Source organism: Pongo abelii, chromosome 7, assembly GCF_028885655.2.
Source record: "Pongo abelii isolate AG06213 chromosome 7, NHGRI_mPonAbe1-v2.0_pri, whole genome shotgun sequence".
Classification (NCBI taxonomy): domain Eukaryota; kingdom Metazoa; phylum Chordata; class Mammalia; order Primates; family Hominidae; genus Pongo; species Pongo abelii.
This window is the reverse complement of record NC_071992.2, coordinates 114,401,557-114,422,185: the sequence shown is the minus strand read 5'-3', so window position 1 is coordinate 114,422,185 and position 20,629 is coordinate 114,401,557. Positions and strand designations below refer to the sequence as shown.

At 36.7% G+C, this 20,629-nt stretch overlaps 1 protein-coding gene across 3 annotated transcripts in view; it reads left to right on the top strand.

Moving 5' to 3' along the window:
* Nucleotides 1-20,629, top strand: part of STK3 (serine/threonine kinase 3) — a 355,868-nt gene that overhangs the window by 302,900 nt on the left and 32,339 nt on the right.

The window sequence follows — 20,629 nt, the reverse complement described above, 5'->3', positions numbered from 1 at the left end:
TACTAACCAAAAAAAGTCCAGGACCAGACAGATTCACAGCCTAATTCTACCAGAGGTACAAAGAGGAGCTGGTACCATTCCTTCTGAAACTATTGTAATCAATAGAAAAAGAGGGAATCCTCTGTAACTAATTTTATGAGGCCAGCATCATCCTGATACCAAAGCCTGGCAGAGACACAACCAAAAAAGAGAATTTTAGACTAATATCCCTTATGAACATCAATGCGAAAATTCTCAATAAAATACTGGGAAACCGAATCCAGCAGCACATCAAAAAGCTTATCCACCATGAACAAGTCGGCTTCATCCCTGGGATGCAAGGCTGGTTCAACATACACAAATCAATAAACATAATCCAGTATATAAACAGAATCAATGACAAAAACCACATGATTATCTCAATAGATGCAGAAAAGGCCTTCGACAAAATTCAACAGCTCTTCATGCTAAAAACTCTGAATAAATTAGGTATTCATGGGATGTATCTCAAAATAATAAGAGCCATTTATGACAAACCCACAGCCAATATCATACTGAATGGGCAAAAACTGGAAGCATTCCCTTTGAAAAGTTGCACAAGACAGGGATGCCCTCTCTCACCACTCCTATTCAACATAGTGTTGGAAGTTCTGGCCAGGGCAATCAGGCAAGAGAAAGAAATAAAGGGTATTCAAGTAGGAAAAGAGGAAGTCAAATTGTCCCTGTTTGCAGATGACATGATTGTATATTTAGAAAACCCCATCGTCTCAGCCCAGAATCTCCTTAAGCTGATAAGCAACTTCAGCAATGTCTCAGCATACAAAATCAGTGTGCAAAAATCACAAGCATTCCTATACACCAATAACAGACAAACAGAGAGCCAAATCATGAGTCAACTCCCATTCACAATTGCTACTAAGAGAATAAAATACCTAGGAATCCAACTTACAAGGGATATGAAGGACCTCTTCAAGGAGAATTACAAACCACTGCTCAATGAAATAAAAGAGGACACAAACAAATGGAAGAACATTGCATGCTCATGGATAGGAGGCATCAATATTGTGAAAATGGCCATACTGCTCAAAGTAATTTATAGATTCAATGCCATCGCCATCAAGCTACCAATGACTTTCTTCACAGAATTGGAAAAAACTACCTTAAGGTTCATATGGAACCAAAAAAGAGCCTGCATAGGCAATACAATCCTAAGCAAAAAGAACAAAGCTGGAGGCATCACACTACCTGACTTCAAACTACACTACAAGGCTACAGTAACTGAAACAGCATGGTACCGGTACCAAAACAGAGAAATAGACCAATGGAACAGAACAGAGGCCTCAGAAATAACACCACACATCTACAACCATCTGATCTTTGACAAACCTGACGAAAACAAGAAATGGGGAAAGGATTCCCTATTTAATAAAGGTGCTGGGAAAACTGGCTAGCCATATGTAGAAGCTGAGACTGGATCCCTTCGTTACACCTTATACAAAAATTAATTCAAGATGGATTAAAGACTTAAATGTTAGACCTAAAACCATAAAAACCCTAGAAGAAAACGTAGGCAATACCATTCAGGACATAGGCATGGGCAAGAACTTTATGACTAAAACACCAAAAGCAATGGCAACAAAAACCAAAATAGACAAATGGGATCTAATTAAATTAAAGAGCTTCTGCACAGCAAAAGAAAATACGATCAGAGTGAACAGGCAATCTACAGAACGGGAGAAAATTTTTACAATCTACCCATCTGACAAAGGGCTGATACCCAGAATCTGCAAAGAACTTAAACAAATTGACAAGAAAAAAAAAAAACATCAAAAAATGGGCAAAGGATATGAACAGACACTTCTCAAAAGAAGACATTTATGCAGCCAACAGACACATGAAAAAATACTCATCATCGCTGGTCATTAGAGAAACGCAAATCAAAACCACAATGAGATACCATCTCACGCCAGTTAGAATGGCAATCATTAAAAAGTCAGGAAACAACAGATGCTGGAGAGGATGTAGAGAAATAGGAACACTTTTACACTGTTGCTGGGAGTGTAAACTAGTTCAACCATTGTGGAAGACAGTGTGGCAATTCCTCAAGGATCTAGAACTAGAAATACCATTTGACCCAGAGATCCCATTACTGGGTATATACCCAAAGGATTATAAATCATGCTGCTATAAAGACACATGTACACATATGTTTACTGTGGCACTATTCACAATAGCAAAAACTTGGAACCAACCCAAACGTCCATCAGTGATAGACTGGATTATGAAGATGTGGCACGTATGCACCATGGAATACTATGCAGCCATAAAAAAGGGATGAGTTCATGTCCTTTGTAGGGACATGGATGAAGCTGGAAACCATCATTCTGAGCAAACTGTCACAAGGACAGAAAATCAAACACCACATGTTCTCACTCATAGGTTATGACTAAAGCACCAAAAGCAGTGGCAACAAAAACCACCATAGGTTGGAACTGAACAGTGAGAACACTTGGACACAGGGCAGGGAGCATCACACACGGGGGCCTGTCATGGGGTGGGGGGGCAGGGGGAGAGATAGCATTAGGAGAAATACCTAATGTAAATGACAAGTTAATGGGAGCAACAAACCAACATGGCACATGTATACCTATGTAACAAACCTGCATGTTGTGCACATGTACCCTAGAACTTAAAGTATAAAAAAAATAAATTAGGAGAGATGGGGTTTCACCAAGTTGGCCAGGCTGGTCTCAAACCCCTGACCTCAGATGATCCGCCTGCCTCGGCCTCCCAAAGTGCTGGGATTACAGGTATAAGCCACCACACCAGCCTTCTTTTTCCATTTTCAAAGCCAGCGATATAGCATCTTTTCTCTCTTATCTGTTTCTTTTTGTTTTCTTTTTTTGGTCACATGACCTTTTTCTTTTTTGTAAAACCTCTCTGCCTCGCCTCTTCTAAGGACACCTGTGACTGTATTGAGGGCCCACTCAGATAATCCAGGATAATCTCCATATCTCAAGATGCTTAAGTTAATCACATTTGCAAAGTCTTTGCCATATGAGGTAACATTTTCAGGTTCCAGGCATCAGGGCATGAATATCTTGAGGAGCTTACCACAGTCTGCCCTCTTGTCTCCAAGGATTTATATCTATCTCACATGCAAAATATTCACCCCGTCCCAGTATCTCCAGAAGCCTCAGCCCATTTCAGTTTCAACCCAAAATCTCACCTAAATATCATCAGCTCAAAAGTCCAAGATCTCATCCAAATCATCTAAATCTAAGTTCATCATTGTATATAATTGTAGGACACACATCAACTAAGCTTTCTGCCACTATATGACAAATCTCCTTTCCTACAGTTTCTAATAAAATGTTGCTGATCTCCTTCTGAGCCCTCACCAGTACCATCTTTACTGTGTTTATATTTCTACCAACATTCTGCTTATGATGATATATGTGTTCTCCAAGATGAACTAGGATTTCTCTACCATGCTCCTCACTTTCTTCTGAGCTGTTACCAGCAGTGCCTTTAATGTTCAGATTTCTACCAAAAATCTGTTTTAGGCAATCTGAGTATTTTCTGTCATGCACCTCCCACTCCTTCTAGTCTCTGCCTACTGTCAAGTCCAAAGCCACTTTCATATTTTTAGGTTTTTGTTTTTGTACCACCCCACTTCCAAGGCACCAAAATCTGTATTAGTTTCCTATGGCTGCTATAACAAATTATGACAGACTACTTGGTGGCTTAAAACAACAGAAATTTATTCTTTTATAGTTATGTGGACCAGAAATCCAAACTAACTCTTATGGGGCTAAATCAGGGTTTCAGCAGGGCCACGCTTGCTCTGGAGACTGTAAGGGAGAATCTAGAGTTTCTTGCCTTTTTTAGTATCTAGATCTGTATTCCTTGCATTCCTTGGTTTGTAGCCCTTTTCTCCATTTTCAAAGCCAGCAGTGTAGCATCTTTTCCCTCTGACTCTGCTTCCAAGGTTGTCTTCTGTTTGAATTCCTATCCTGCCATCTTAAAAGAACATTTATGATTGCATTTAGGGCCCATCCAAGTTATTCAGAATTGTCTCCCCATTCTTAGGATCATAAGAGACTTAATTTAATCACATTTGCAAAGTCTTTGCCATATGAGGTAACATTCAAAGATTCTAGGGATTAGGACATGGTATCTCAAGGGACCATTATTCAGCTCACTGCATGGTTTAAGGACTGATCCCCAGGGCACTCTAACATTGAGAGATTGGGGAGAAGATGAGGAATCAGCAAAGGGAACAGATAAGGAACAAATCAGCGAAGTAGGAAAATAACTAGGAGAGTGTGATATTCTGGAAGCCAAGAGAAGAAAGTGTTCTAAAAAGAGGTAGTGATCAGCTGGTTCAGATTTTGTTAATGCCCAAGAAAGATGAGGACTTATAATTTACTATTGGATATTTAGCAACAAGGAGGTCATTGGTGATCTTGACAAGAGCAATTTAGGTTCATAAACTCTTTTGGTGCAAAAGATCCTCCTTTTTGCTCCAGATAATGACAAAAATTATTACAGTAACATGAAATAGTGACTTATTTTATGAACAAAATTTCTTGGAGGGCAGGGCCATGTCACGCTTTTTGCTTAGGATCTACCACAGTGGGAGTATTCACCCATTCTCCTATTGTATCACTCATGGTAGAGAGGACATGTTACTGCAGAATGGAAGACAGGAACTAGCTTCTGGAATCTCTTCTCATTAGCAACTTACTGAGAGTTCTCCTGTCCTCTTCCTGCCTCAGCACCATCCGACACCCACCCCATCTAGGCCATAGACATAGGGAAAAACTTGATGACAGGCATTTTCTCTACCCCTCTACCCCTGCCTCAGTCCAGATCTTCATGTCAGGGTTTAAAGACAGAAAAGTTTGCAGCATTATTCATAATAGCTTTTTAAAAAAATGTAGAAACAACCCAGATATCCATCAATTGATGAACGGATAAACAAAATGTGGTATGTTCATAATATGGAATACTATGAGGCCATGTAAGGATGAAGTGCAGATAACACTTTATTCCTTTCACTATTATGAATAATGCTGTTGTGAACAATTTTGTACAAGTTTTTGTGTGGACAGCGTTTTCCTTTTTCTTGGGTATACCTGGGAGAAGAATTGCTGAATAATATGGAAGTGCTATGTTGAGGAACTGTCAGGTTGTTTTTTAAAGTGACTGCACCATTTTACATTCCCATCAGCAGTGTATGAGGGTTCCAATTTCTCTACATCCTCGCAACACTTGCTATTGTCTGTCTTCTTGATTATAGTCATCCTAGTGAGTATGAAGTGGTATCTCGTTCTGGTTTTGATTTGCATTTACCTAATAGCTGATGATGTTGAGCATCTTTTTGTGTGCTTATTGTCCATTTGCACTTTGTCTTTGGAGAAATGTCTATTCAGACCCTTTGCTCATTTTTAAATTGGTTATTAGTCTTTTTATTATTGAGTTGTAAGTGCTCTGTATATATTCTACATACAAGTTCCTTATCAGATGTTTTATTTGTAACTATTTTCTCCCATTCTGTGGGCTGTATATTCACTGTTTTGATGGTGTCCTTTGAAGCACATTTTTAAATTTTGATAAAGTCCAGTTTCCTTTTTTCTTTTTTTTACTAGTGCTTTTGGTATCATAGCTAAGAAAATTATTGTGTAGCTCAAGGTCACAAAGCTTTACACTTACATGTTCGTCCAAGAGTCTTATAGTTTTAGCTGTTACATATAGGTCTTTGATCCATTTTGAATTAATATTTGTATATGGTGTGAGATAGGAGTAACTTTGTTCTGTTGCATGTCGATATTCAGTTGTTTCAGCACCATTTGTTGAAGATTATTCTTTCCCTCATTGAATTATCTTGGCACCCTGCTAGAAAATCAATTGACTGTAAATGTGAAGATTTATTTTTGGACCCTCAATTGTGTTCCACTGATCTATATGTCTATCTTCATGCCACTACCACACTGTCTTGATTACTGTAGCTCCGTAGTAAGTTTTGAAGTTGAAAAGTGTGTGTCCACCATCTTTGTTCTTTTTCAAGACTGTTTTGGCTTAAAAATTTTTTTTTATTTTGGTTAAAAATAAAATTTACCATTTTAATCATTTTTAAGTGTACAGTTAAATAGTAAGTATATTCACATTGTTATGAGACAGATCTCCAGAACTTTTTCATCTTACAAATCTGAAACTTTAAACCCACTAAATAACAACTCCCCTTTCCCATCAGCCCCTGGCAACCACCATTATACTTTCTGTTTCTATGAATTTAACCGTTTTAGATACCGCATATAAATGGAGTAATGCAGTATTATCTTTTGTGACTGGTTTATTCTACTTAGCATAATATCCTCAAGGTTCATCAATATTGTAGTGTGACAAATTTTGTTCCTTTTTTAAGGCTGAAGAGGATTCCATTATATGCTTTTACTATTTTGAATTCCTTTAATTTCCATATGAATTTTAGGTTTAGCTTGTCAATTTCTGCAAAGAAGTCAGCTGGAATTCCATAGGGATTGCATTGGATCTTTAGATTCTGTAGATCAATTTGAGGAATATTGCCATCTTAATAATATTGTCTTCTAATCCAGGAACATGGGATTATGGTTTTCAGAGTATAGGTTGTATGCTTCTTTTGTTAAATTTATTACAAAATATTTTAACAGTTTTGATTGCAAATGGAATTGGTTTTCTTAATTTCATTTTTGTTTGCTCATTGCTGCTGCATAGAAATACAATTGATATTTATATATTGATCTTGTATCCTGCAGCCTTTTGGAACTTGTTTATTAGTTCTAATAATTTTTTGGTGAATTCCTTATGATTTTCTACATATAAGATCATATTCACAAATTGAGATAGTTTTACAACATTGTATTTTAATACATTAATTCAGCAAATATATATTGAGGACCTGCTCTGTGCTAGGCACTGTGCTCCATGTTGGCAAAATAGAGATAAAAGGCATAAACTCTGCTTTCATGAAGTTTGCAATCTAGTTGGGGGTCAGATCTTTAAACCAATAATAACTATTCCGCATTATAAATACTGTGATTGAAAATATGTAAGCTGCTATGATAACACAGAGAAGGGCTACTAATTTACACTGTGAAGAATTAGGGAAAATTCTGAACATGAATTTTTACAAAGTTCTGGACCATTTTGTAAATAAGTAGCCATGGTTATGATAACTTGTCATTTCAAGGCCAAAATGACTATGGATATTTTAAAATTATTGTGTAGTATGAACTTGAGCTTTAAGATTTTTAAGTCTATCAAAACTTAAGCATATTTGCATTAATAGTGAGACAAAAGTATATACAGATGTTTGATTATGTAGTAAATCTGTTGCTATAAATTTTGGAAAATTGCTATTGCATGTCTTGGCAGTTTGTTAAGAACTAAAAACTTTAAAAACTAACTGGTGTTTTGATAGATTAAGTTCAAGGCCACCTTTTGTTTAAATGATGTTTTGTTTTCTGTAATTAGACCATGCTAGGTGAATTAAGTATGTAATTAAAAACAGAAGGTTTGGCTAATTCAGAGTAAATGAGTACAAAATACAAGGTCATTATCCATCTCTAGTGAGACTCCAGGTGAACAGTGCACATGGAACTATTTATAAAACATTTTTCATGGTCAGAGCTCCTCTTGGTTGCTGTCCATGGCCTTTGAATTAAGTATTCACAGACTCTCAGAAAAAAAAAAGTACCTGTAATATAGAAATATGATCCCACTTAAGGTGCTCATCTGAGTGGAAAACCAAAAAAGATTAGAATCTAATCTTCTATCCCAGATAGAAAAGGTAAAATGTATTCCTGCTGTTTGAAACATGAACATTTACTATGTTGCTTGGCACATTGAGTTGATGGTTAGAACTGTGAAACTTTTGAGAGTCCTCACTCTCATTTGTTTTCATTTCATGCAGCCTGGAGATGTGCAGGCAAAATATCCCTAATTTAATCTGTTTCCTCCATGCTTAGTCACAGTGGGTGACATGGGATGGATTTTTTCTTCTGGAAAGCCTGGAAAGTATTTTATTTGAAATATATTTTCTTTTATAGTATGAGAATGTGCAGCTTTTAGAAAGCAGGTGTTTAATTTAGTGGTTGGATTCATGAAGAAAGTTTGAATCAGTGACTGGAAGCACAAAGCTGAACCTTCTCTTAGCAGTCCCTTCACAGTTGGGCTCCTGGTGTCTCTCCAGTTTTTTTCAGCTATTCTCTCTTCCACAGTAGCTGTGCTTCAGTCTGCCTGGGCTTTTCCAGCATCACCACCACTGTCTTCATCCACTGTCTTTGGCTTGCCTTTCTTGGCACTGTTTAAGATTGGTTTCCTCAAGCAAAAAATGGGTTAGGTCTCCCAGTAAATGTTTTCATAACCTCTCTCTCTTTTTTTTTTTTGAGACAGGGTCTCACTCTGTCACCTAGACTAGTGTGCAGTGGCACCATTATAGCTCACTGCAGCCTTGAACTCCTGTTCTCAAGTGATCCACCCACCTTAGCCTCCCAAAGTGCTGGGATTACAGGTGTGAGCCACTGTGCCCAGCCAATGTCTATTTTAATTCCCTAATCTAAGCCAGTTAAGAAGTTAAGATGTCCATGCAAACAATTATAATGCAATAAGATCATTGTTTAATGGAAGAGTCTTCAAAACTACAATTAGGAATATATAAGGAACACCAAAGTTCACCTGAGAGAAAAGGGATGCTGTTAGAGAAGTTAGCATTTAAACAGATACCTAAGAATGAGTAAGAATGTACCAGATAGACAAGTGGAAAAAATGGTGCTGCAGTATTTACAGAAGGACTAGCCATAAGAAAGCATGTTCAGTGTTGCTAGAGCATGAAATTGAGTTGGAAAGTGGTAGAAATGAGGCTGGAGAGTAGGCAGCAGCATTTATACCTTACAAGGAGGTTGGGAGTTGGGCTTATGGATAACTGAAAGCCATTGAAAAATTACAGCGAGCTGACCTCTTGAAACAGAATTGCAAGAAATTGAGATTGGAAGTAGAGAAATCATTAAGGGGATTGTTGCAATATGACATAATCCAAATGAGAAATGAACAAAAGCAATGAAATTGATATTAGGGGACAGTTTTGAGAGAATCTCTAGTCCTTAGTGATTAGATCTGGGAAGTAAGAGAAAAGGAAGATCTCAGATAAGTCCCAGATTACCTGAATCACAGGTGAAGAAGAGAAGAGGGGTTGGTGGATCCATTCAATTTAAGGAATAGTGACTTTTTAAAGTGGAATATGATGAATTCATTTTGGATATATAAGTACCGTCAGACATTCAGAAAGAGCTGCTTCTTAGACATAACCAGAATTGGAGTTCCACAGAGATCTGGGCTAGAGATTTCTGGATTGTGAGTCATTTTTTAATTGGTATAGTTCAAGTCATCAGTATAGAGGGAGAATAATATTAGACTGAGATGGGTCCCTGTGGAGCAACAACAGAGAAAGGAATGTGACATCTTAGATACTGAGGGAGGAGAACATTTCAAGAAAGAGGAGATGAATGTGTAAAAAGCTTCAGCAAGATCGAATCATATGAGAGCTAAAACCTGAAGATTGGATAAGGTTAAGGAGATCAGTGTTGCTTTTAAGTGAAGCAGCCTCCATGAGATGGTGACGCCTAAAGCCAGGCTGCTTCAGAGCGGGAAGTGAATCAAGGAGGGAAGAAGTAGACTTCTTCCTAGAAGTTGCTTGTGAAAAGAAGAGATATAATAGTTAAAGGAGAACATAAGATTAAAGAAACTTTTTATTTTATTTTATATTGCTTTTAGATATGAAACACTTGATGATTTTTTTTTTTTTTTTTTTTTTTGAGACAGGGTCTTGCTCTATTGCCCGGGGTGGAAATGCAGTGGCACAGACACAGTTCACTGCAGCTTCGACCCCCTGGGCTCAAGCGATTCTCCTGCCTCATCCTCCCAAGGAGATGGGACTACAGGTGCACACTACCATGCCTGGCAAATTAAAAAAAAAAAAAAAAATGTAGAGTTGGGTCTTACTGTGTTACCCAGGCCGGTCTCAAACTCCTGGGCTCAGGCAATCCTCCCGCCTTGGCCTCCCAAAGTGCTGGGATTACAGGTGTGAGCCACCATGCCTGGCATACTTGATGATTTTTATATGCTGAAAGAGCTAATGGCAGGAATTGGAGGATTGACTGAAGATAGTCAATGGAATGAAGTTCCTAAGGAAAGAGGAGGGGATGGGACCTAGAGCACTAGTAGAGAAACCACATCTGGACAGGAGGAGGGAGCAGTGTTGCTCTGGGTCAAAGGAATTAGAGGATAAGAGTGGGTGCAGCCTTCAGGGTGTGGGTGACACCTGATAATTACTCCCCTCTCTTTTTATCAGTTCTCTTGCCAAATATCTAGCAATTTCAAATCTTAACTGCCATTGTAGGTCTCCTTGATTTCTCTAACCATAAAATCCATTCCATTCCTGCCAAAAAAAAAATACAAAACACTATTTTTAATATCACTTCTTTACCACACTGGATGTTGTTCCCTTTCTTTAAACTATTTCCTTTTTAAAATTATTACTATCTTCAACATATTTGCATTTGATTTTTAGGCCTTTCTCCAATTTCACACCTCTTCTAGATTAACTTAGTTCTCCCCCATGTTCTCTTTCCCATTCCAACTTCACAGAATTAAATATACTTCTAACACACTCCTGACAGGCAGAAAGACATCATTTCTTAAAACTCTTTAAACCCTGCCTGCCCAGAAAGATCCTTTTGGAGTAAATTAGAAATTGCAGCTTAATTTAAGATACCATATTACTGCTTGCTTTGTTTTTACTTCTCTCTCTCATTGTTCTCTGCAACTCCCACACTGTCTGCTAATCTACAGTACTGGAGAATTTAGAAGTATTCATTTGCATTATTTAACAATTATTAGTGTGTGTCATTGAGCTTTTTGGAGATGCTTTATGAAAATTTAATAATAACAAACGAATGATGTACTGATTTCACCAAAATCATGGCTTAGTTTTCTAAAATATGACGTTTCTATCTTAGCCAGTAATTTACATTCCTTTTATTAGTAGTTCTATTTTAGAATTTTTATTTCTGACGTACATTTGAGTGCTGCCTTTTATGTTTTGTTAAAGTATGTAAGTGGAGATCAGTTGTGCCTTAGTTTTGCTTTTGTATTAAAAATGTCTTTTATCTAAAAAATGAGTAATAGCTAAGCATAAGTAACATAAAAGGATTTCTTTTTGTAGCTTTTAATTACTTTATTATAAGTATAGAAAATAAGACATTATATGCCATTTTTAGCCTTCCTGTATTAATACTGTCCTCCTGGTTTTTAAGACGCTGTTTGACCTATGAACCCATATCCTTTAGTACATTAACTGATAATTTTAGAATTTCCTAGGTGATGAGGTTGGGCATTCAAGACCAGCCTGGCCAACATGGTGAAACCCCATCTCTACTAAAAAAATTAGCCGGGTGCAGTGGCACACGCCTGTAATTCCAGCTACTCGGGAGGCTGAGGCAGGAGAATTGCTTGAACCCGGGAGGTGGAGGTTGCAGTGAGCTGAGATCGTGCCACTGCACTCTAACTTGGGCTACAGAGTGAGACTTCGTCCCCACCCCACCCCCGCAAAAAAAAAAAAAAGAAATTTCCTAGGTGAATCTTCCCAAATTGTTCATATGCCTGCTAAAGAATTAAAAATGAAATGAAAATGTTTGTATACTCATTGCTAAATTTAAATCTGTATAGACAAGAGAACAGATATTGGTTTCATCATCATTTATTTGAAATAACTTTTTTTAAAATACTAGCAAATTACAAAATAAGTGTCTGATTATTTTCATAAAAACAGAAAGAGTCCTTCTCTCTCTCTCTCTCTCTCTCTCTCATGTTTATTTTGTGTAAGCAAGAAAAGAGGGATGGAAGGATGCCACTAGGCAGTAATAAATGGCTACTTTTAGAAGATAGAGGCAGGAGAGATTGGCCTTTTCTTTATGTATCTTGCTATCTTTTCCACTTTTGTATGTGAAAAATATACAGACAACATAAAGGAAAAAAATAAAACTCTGATCCCTTCTTTGAATTACTGTCTAACCCAGTAGTTTCCAAACCTGCCTCTATCTGAATCATCTCAGGAAGATTTACTAAAAATCAGGCCCCTGACTCTGAAACAGAATCTCTGGGAGTGATAAAAATACTAGACTAGTGGTTCTCAAACCTGTGGGCCGTCAGAAATCACCTAAGAGGCTTTTAACACGTCTAGACTCGCACCCCCACGAACAGGGAATTTCTGACTTGTAAATGGTTTGTGAAACTTGCAGTTGGTTTTTTCAGAAGCTCCCATGTAATTCCAGTGACTCACCAGTTTTGAGAACCAGCCATTTAATGATTTATTTTCTCTGTGCCAGACACTGTGCTGGATGCTACAGTGATTTAAAAAATTAGTAAAACACAATTTTTGCCTTCAAGGAACTTACAGTATAGTTAGGGATTGGGGGTTGGGACCAGTGTAAAAACAGATGAAAGACTGATACAATGCAGCTGTTTTATGGGTTAAAATAGGAAAATGTCCTAAGAAGTAAAGTCAGGGGTGGAAAAAAGAGTGTCAGCTATTACCTCTATTATTTAATATTGTTTTGAAAGTTTTGTCTAATGCAATAAGACAAGAAAATGAAGTTTAAATATTGCCAAGGGAGTGAGAAGTGTCATCATTATTTGAAATTGAAAATACAGTTATCTAGCTAGAAAACCCAAGATAATCAACTAACACTTATGAGCATTATTAAAAGCATACCAGTAAGATGACGGTCAATTACAAAATAAATTCAGAAATTAGTGTTTCCTCTATATCAGCACAGACAAGTATGTGTTTAAAGATCCTACTTATAATAGCACAAATATAAATAAAAGATCTGTAACTAAGGAAACTTGCCTCAAGTTTAAGCAAGTAAACTCTACGACTAACTATAAGAAATAAACTATAGAACATAAGGGACATAAAAACAATTTAAGAAATGGAGAAACATCTCATATTTGTGGGAATAATGGGGAGAGTTAATGTTTTAAAGTTGTGCATTCCCTACCCCAGTTGCTCTCTATTGATCATTAATACAATTCCAGTTAAAATTTCAGGTTTTTTTTTCTTTTTGCCAAACCTGACAATGTGTTTCTAAAGTTCACTTAGAGGTGTAAACCAAACACACTTTTGGAAAAAAAAGAAATAATGTGAATTAATTGCATAAGTGAGTATAAATTTTTTTTTCTGAAGCCACAATAATTACAACAGTCTAATAATACTAATTCAAGATATCAGAATAAATAAAAGTGGAATTTTCAGTTATTAGGAATAGTTATATTCAGTAGCATCTATTGAATGTGTGGAATCTTGGTGTTGGTACAATCAGCTAAATGTGTGGAAAAATAAATTTCATGTGGATTAAAGGTTAAGTGAAAGCAAAAAGGTAATAAAAAATGTAGATGGATATGTACATAATCTTGATATGTGGGAAGACTTTTTACTATATAATAGTAAGGGCAGAAACCACTTTTTAAAAAGGTTTATTACATAAAGATTTCAAGTTACTGCACAACAACAAAAATAGTAACTAAATTGAAAGGTAAATTAATTGGGAAGAGGTATTTATAACATGGTATTCACACCCTTAATATAAGAGAGCTCTTACCAATTAATGATAAAATTAACTCCTGATATTGGGCTGGGAAGGCATAGAGAACATGTAGATTTAAACTTTCAGAAGAACAATTTCACCATATGTATTGGGAGCTTTAGAATGTTTTCATATTCTTTTTTTTTTTAACTCTAGTTCCATGACAGATTATGTTTTCATATCCTCTCACTCTCTTCTAGGAATGTAATCTAAGGAAACAGATATGTGCAAAAGATAGTTTTTAGGGCCTTTTTGACAGCATTGTTTAATAAAAATGGAAAAATCAATTTCTGCATCGAGAGCCCCACTCCTTCCAGCTCACCACTCACCATGCTCTCTGTTTCATGGTCAAAGGTGGAGGCATCTCCACTCCAGGCAGCAGGTTGGAGAAAGGGGTGAAATGGACATGCCCCAGCCATCTTTTGAGAAAGGTGCCCAGAAACGGCCATATAATGCGGGTCAGTACTTGGTCATAGGGCTACACGTAGTTGCAATAGAGACCGAAAGTGTTGCTTTTATTCCGAATGACTGTATGCCTGGCTAAAACGATATTTCTATGGAAGAAAGGTAGAATAGATATTAGGGGATAGCTACCAATGTACCATACCACTTCTCTGCATTTTCACCTTAGTTTTGCTGTTATTTTTAGGACAGTGTCTCCTCTTTCTCATACCCTGAAGCTACATATCTACCTTTAGTATCAGTCACTAAATTTCTGTCAGTAGGTCATTCTTTGAGACATGATGCATTTTTTTCTACCCAAATACGGGAAATTAGTTGCAGTGCCTAGCAGACGAGGTTATGACTACTAAACATTAGCATTGGCTTATAACATTAGAAGTAGGAAAAGAATAAACTCTAGATTTTCTCTTCTTCCTTTCATTTCCTCCCTACCCTACCCTAGTAACTAGGAAACAGTTTTGTTACCACTAGGGAGAATAGTCCTTGTACCATTGTCTATCTTTTAATGCATTTAAGGCACTGTACAAGTTATAAAACTGCATCTGAATCCCACCCTCAAGGACATTTTTTTCTAATTAAAGCATCTGTGCCTTATTTTAGGAAAATTATTTTCAATGTTATATCTCAATAAAATGACTGCACTTTTGCCAGCAGCTCTATCTTCACCATTCTGCATAGGTTATCTGGAGAAGCCATGTCTCCTGTCTTTAGTATTTCACAGCTGTCACTCACGGACTAGTTATGCCAGAGAGGAAGAGAAATGGGAAAGAAAGACACGTGCTGCCATCTTTTTCAGTTTTGCAACTTTTCCCCTTATGATTCAGTGCCAGCTTAATGTGTATAGAGAAACTCTAGTGTTCTGACAGTTACACCAAAAGTTGTGCCAATTCTTGATCATAGTTATTAGCCATTACATTGAATGGGAGGCATGAAGGACATAAACATTCCCATTGTCTAAATAAACACACAGATTATCTAAATTAAGTAACTTGGCTCATGATCACACACCAAGTGAATGTTGAAGCTGAGATTCACATCCAGGCCCGTCTAATTCCAGAGCTTATTCCCCAACTATAGTGATTACTGAGTCCCTACTAGAGTAGGGGACATGAGGATTGTCTTCATATATGTGAAGGATGGTCACATGGCCACAGGATTCTATTTGTTCTGTGTAACTTACAGGGGGAGCCGCTAGAGCCACTTCATTTTTAGTTAAAAATGAAGGCAACTTTTAACTAAATGTTAGAAAACACATTTTATAACAAATTAATTTATAAGTGGAATGGAATGCCTTTTGAAATAATGATTGTACCTGACAAAAAATTCAGACTGAGTTTTGGAGGAGACAGGGTAAGTAGTAGAAATTATTGGACTTGCAGACTGGAGATATCAATTCAAATTGCATCTTGGCCTTGAATTAGTTATTTAAGTTTCCGAGTTTTCATTTTCTAGTGAATTAAGTGAAGGAATTGGACTAAATCATCTCAAAGTCTCATTGCATTTAGGTAAGTACATGCACATTGTATATGCTCAGTAAATGTTTGTCGCATGAGTAACACAACATAGTCCCCTCTGTCCTAATGCCAGTGCCAAATCCTTATCCTCCCAGCTCAAAGTAATCTCCTTCCTTTATACTGTGTGGCACTTTATCTGTATACTTCTCATTGAATTTATTACCTTCTACTTTATAGTGAACTTATGAGACTCAGACCTTCTTGGTGATAAAATCTATATCATATTATATTCTCTCATATTCCCCACTGGGCCTTATGCACAGTAACTATTCAATAAATATTTGTTGAATAAATTAGATAAAATTACTTGATCCATGAAAAGATTTAAAAATAAACATTTTTGCAATCATAGTTTTATCTCACTTTCTCGAGAAAGAGGTTATTTTGCCTCTTAGCAGCAGTAGACAAATACATGCAAACAGTCTAAACAAAAGGCTATGTATTGCTTGAAGTTAAATTAAAACTTGTTCAGACAGGGCATTGACACTGACAGTAGCCACCTCAACTCAGCTTCACCTGCTGAAAAAAATCTACTAAACAACACCTGGAACTCATTACATTCTTTCATTTGAGTTTTGCTGCCTTAACATTATCTCACACTGAGAATCTAAGTATTATCTGGCTTTCTTTCAAGTATTGTTTCCTGAGAAGGTATTTGCCTAAAATTCATTCATACTCCTCTAATCTTTCTTCCTTCCTCTCCCCTCACCTCCCCTTTTTTCCTCCACCATTTCCTTTGGACTTTCACACTCCAGAATTTAAATGATACCACCGTGTCCTAGGGGGTTGTGTACTATAATTTATGTGGTGAAGGACCTGGTGATTTGATGTGAAAATAAGAAAGATTAAAAGTTGTGAGTAGCCTGGTTCACACATCACCTCTGTGGAACTTCATCGAACCCTTTCAGCACTTTTACATGGTCTTTAGTGGCTTTACACACACCTTATCTTCTGTGTTTCTGTTGGATCTTACTCCTAATATAGGTCCAGTTACATCAGATCATTGTCACTTTAGTTGTTTGTATGTCTGTTTCCCCAACCAGATTGGGGCTACATTTTATTCTTTTTATCATTATGTGATGTTGAATAAATAAGTGTGTGGACATGAATTATGTAGACAACTTTCTATATTATTCTCACAGTTTTTTCCCCCCCACACAGGCAAGTGCATTATTCCTATTTTATAGATAAGGAAACTATATGTTAAAGGAGCTAAGAAATATACCCAATGCCAAAAGGCAAATAGTTGGAGGAGCCAGAATTCAAATCTTTAGCCTGGGGCCTAAGATCTTTTCCTTATGTCAGCTTGCCTTCAGAATGTGTCTTTCAGTCTGTTTCCTTTATCCAGTTTTCATTGCTACTGTCCTTAATCTACGCAACATTACCTCTTCTTTGGAGCTTTGTCATGGGTCGTATTCTGCCTAACTGTTCTTTTCCATTTTAACTCATGCATCATTATTCTGATCATGTCATTCACTTTGAGAAACCTTTGATGGCCCCCTACTTCTGTAATATAAATGCTAAATTTTTTGGTTTATAGCTAATAGGCTCTCAAAGCTGCCCCCATCTACTTCTCCAGCCTCATCTTCTATTCCTGCCCTGTCTGTGCCCCCCAAACTCTAGTCTTGCCCTGCCACTCCATTATCCTTCACATGTACCTGGCAGCCTCCTTCTTCTTTGTCTACTTGTACAATTGTCTGTACTGTTTCCTTGTGCCTTTCTGTGTTATTTTCGAGCACCCTTCATTCCTGTGTTGCTAGTTGAAATCTTACCCAGCTTAAACCTATCTCTTCTGTTAAACGGTCTCCAGCCCCACCAGTGGTAATTAATTTCTTTATCTGTGTGCTACTTTCAAATTGTAATTACTTGTGACTGTGTATGTTCTTGATAATGTGTTGGAAGGCCTTTGAGAAGAAAGACTGTCTTCTGCTATTTTCTAGAGCTTCATACAATGCTTTGTTCATAAAACACACTCCATAAAATTTAGCTACTAAAGTGAATCTGGCTTTCAGGGCAACAGTAATGGTTCTAGATAAAATTCAAATTGACCACTTGTATATGGGTTGTCTCCTGGTCTGCCTCTAGAGCATTAGATTTTTAAATAAAATTCTTTTTTTTTTTTTTTTTTTGAGACACAGTTTCCCTCATTTTGCCCAGGCTGGAGTGCAATGGCACAATCTCGGCTCACTGCAACCTCCACCTCCTGGAGTCAAGTGATTCTCCTGCCTCAGCCTCCCAAGTGGCTGGGATTATAGGTGCGTGCCACCATGCCTGGCTAATTTTTTGTGTTTTTAGTAGAGATGGTGTTTCACCATGTTGGCTAGGCTGATCTTGAACTCCTGATCACAGGTGATCGGCCCACCTCAGCCTCCCAAAGTGCTGAGATTACAGGCGTGAGCCACCATACCTGGCCAATAAAATTCTTCTAGATAAATCAAATGATGAAATTTACTTTTTTCAAGAATATCCAAAAAGATCAGATTCATTGCGTTACTCAGTATTTTGTATGCTGTAATATGTAGTTTGTGTATATGTGTGTATACACATGTACATATGTGTATTATGCATATAAATATTATTTAAGTCATAACAAGAAGATCTTAAAATTTTAAATCTTATATTTTCTACTATATATAGTGTTTTCTAATCCTTATTAACTGCACCATTGAAAATCTAGTTCCAGTGTTTTCTTTATATTTACTTTTTTTCTTTTCTTTTTTCTTCCCCAAAGGTACCCGTCTTTATAGTTACTTTGAAAAAGAAAAAGCATAGTAAATGGTGAAATCGTTTAGTCACATTGAAAGTACATGTATTGATGTAAAAATTCCATAAACTTGTACTATTATATTCTAATTTAATGTGGACTCTTCACTCCCTTCACTTCAACAAATCACAGTAGTTTTCCCTGGTGAGCTTGGTAGCTGGGGGTTCAGAGTCAAAAGTGAACTTACACTATTTAGTACATTTTTATATTGGTATTGTTTGAATTTTTTCATTTAATGTAGACTACTTTTATAACTTCTAAGTGAACAATAAAATAAAATATGTTGGTGTCCCTGCTCAAAGTGTTAATAAGGATACTTTGGTATCAAACAAACTATTTTGAATGACAGAGGTTAGTATTTCCCCCGATTTTTGTAGGAAAGAAATTATTTTCTTTGTTTAAATGGCTTCCTGTTCTTTCTGAAAAATTGTGGGACTTAGACTAAAGTGGACTGTATTAAGTCTTTAAGTCATGGTGGCACATATGTTGGAAAACTAAGTCTTCTCCTTCAGTCTGTGTTCAAGGCCAAATCAGTGGAGGCAGCTCTTAAAGGGTAGTAAAAAACTGACTTAATTTTCACTGAACAGAGGTGGCACTCTTAGCTTTTTGGAGACTGTCCTACCCGTCTGTGTTCAAACACACTCCTGTGTTCGGTTGTATAATTTAAATCTATGACACCTAGCAGCTGGTCTTAATCACCATGGTAAACCATTTCTTCTGAGCCCAGACCAAATTAAGTACCAATTTAAGATACCCAAGATAATTCACCACACCCTAAGTTAAATTGGTTATCCCACCTTTTACTTCCTTATCTTTTTTATGGACCAGGAAAATTGTCTTACTAAAACAAAGTTTGTTGAGCCTTCAGAATCTTGGTTATTTTAAGGTCTTTTTAAAATTTTTTCACATGGTCCAGCTGCCAGACAGATTGTACATCAATTTCCTGCAGCATTTGGCAGGCCTATGTATTTACTGCCTTAAAAACAATTTGAATTTATTGATTTTGAAATTTGTGATTGCTTTCTAAAGTTTTCCCTCCCCACCCCCATCTAAATTTACTTTGGGGAAAAAGGCAAAACAGAACACATTGGCCCATTTTTATGCCAAGACTTTCAGGGAAACATTTTATATGATTAATATTGTGTGGCTAATCTGGTGTAAAAAATCAATTTTCTCCATTTTAACTTATGAGCGCATGACCATCCTGTATGAACTATTTAAAGATCCTGTGACATCACTAATCCAAAATTAAGTGTTTGTTACTGCCTTTATTTATGTGTGTTATATTAATCATGTAAGTTAATATTGGGCCCCATTTCTTTATAAGAATTGAATTACATTTCTTCAGCAGATCCATATATTTTCTACCACGGCAGCATCCTAGCCTTGACTTGAGCAAGCTGAAATTAGTAGACTCTGGACTTGGCCCCAGCTCAATGAAATACATAGTTCATGGTACCTGGTGGCCATTTTAATAGGTCTGGATTCAGTTAGAGAGCTTCTCCCTTATCTGTCTATTCCTTTAAACCCATTTGTCCTAAAAGATTGTTCTCTCTCACTAATAATCAGAAAAGAAACATTATAAAATCTGTATGCTTTCATTCCATCAAATTCAAACTGTTTTATAAAATATTAGACTATTTGTTACTAGGTGAGTATATTATTCTGAAAGATTTAATTTCAACACTTTGGGGAATCGAGAAGTACCTATTTGTAATGCTTGTACAATACTCTGTTATCCTTAGAATTACAGCACCTCACAAATAACATAACTTCTACCCAGGGAATAATTGACTCACCATGGAGGTCTGGCTCCCTGCCTCATTAAATCTTCTAGAATTGCTGGAAGGTAGCTAGCAATTATTCTTCCCTCTGTTTGACATATGTGGAGAGTTAGGCACCAAGCAGTCAGAGGTCATGCATAGAGTCTCTAAGGGAGTGCTGTTTGAATATTGGTCATTGAATCAAATCACTGCTGAGCAAACATTGAGACAACTTCTGAGGGTCATCTCATAGGGGACAAAGTTACCTAAATTCGAGAAAACATGTCTTTATCCATCCTGGCATTGCTAATCCCTGCCCTCATTTACAAATTGTATTTTATACTTATATGTATTTTTTATCTTTACGTAGTTTATTCACAAGATCCATAAAAACATTTGACTGTCTCTTATTTGTCATTCTTATTAAAAAGTTGGTAAAGAACATTTAGAATGAGCTAT